We start from the raw sequence: 1,084 nt of genomic DNA on the forward strand, positions 1-1,084 counted from the left end.
GTTTGTAGTGTCCAAGCCGTGTCGGAAACTCAGTTTTTGAGTTTTGCCGTATCGCCGTGTCCGTGTCCGTGCAACTCTGCGGTAGCTAGCACTTTGGTTATCTCTTACTCCGAAATTACCTGAAAAATGGTTGTGGATAATGGAGAAATTTTTCAATGCTCCCGGAGAACGAGAAATTTTTCAGTGCTACGGGAGGACCACGTGGCAGTCTGACGTGGTCCTACTTTCCAATCGAATTTAGACATGTAGATTTTCTTCACGAAAAATTATTTCAGCTATTTTGTCAAAGACCATTTTAGGTTTTCTGTTGTTTTTTAATACTAAACCCTAAGCCCTAAACCTATACCCTAAACCCTAAACCCTAAACCCTATACCCTAAACTCTAACCCTAAACTTTAAACCCTATATCCTAGACCTAAGTTTGAACTTGCTAAATACCCATGAATGTCATTTCACAAAAAATAGAAAATATTTGTTTATATTTTAGTTATAAAAATCCACATGTCTAAATTCGATTGGAAAGTAGGACCACGTCAGACTGTCACGTGGTCCTCCCGTAGAATTTAAAAATTTCTCCCGGAGAACCATGTGGCATTGCCCGGTGGTTCTCCATACCTATAAGATGTTCCCACGTGGAAATTTTGACACCTATGAATAATAAATTAAACGCTTAAACTCTGTCGTTAAGGTTGCCGTCATACAGTGCAAAGACATCTATCGCTACTCCAGTTTCAATACGTTCTTATCTGTTCTTCAACCTCCCTCCAGACATGAACATCATCTCCTCTCCTTCATAGGTCTCATACTCTAATTATTGCCTCTCATCAGCTTCATCTCCTTTCTTCTTCTTCTATTTTATGCTTCTTTTTTACTCTTCTCAACCGACCTTTTGATTTCGCCGATGTCGGTGTTCTGCAAAATATTGAGATCGCCAGAATGATTGAGTGTGCCCCGCCGGAGAACATGAATCTATCCTGAAAGCATGGGCTATTCTAGAGATAACCCGTTCCAATAATCTATTTGGAATCAAAAAGGATTGAACTTTAATTAATTTGTTGGTTCATTGATTCTGTATTTCTGTTCG

This window comes from Fragaria vesca, linkage group LG5, assembly GCF_000184155.1.
Source record: "Fragaria vesca subsp. vesca linkage group LG5, FraVesHawaii_1.0, whole genome shotgun sequence".
Lineage (NCBI taxonomy): Eukaryota > Viridiplantae > Streptophyta > Magnoliopsida > Rosales > Rosaceae > Fragaria > Fragaria vesca.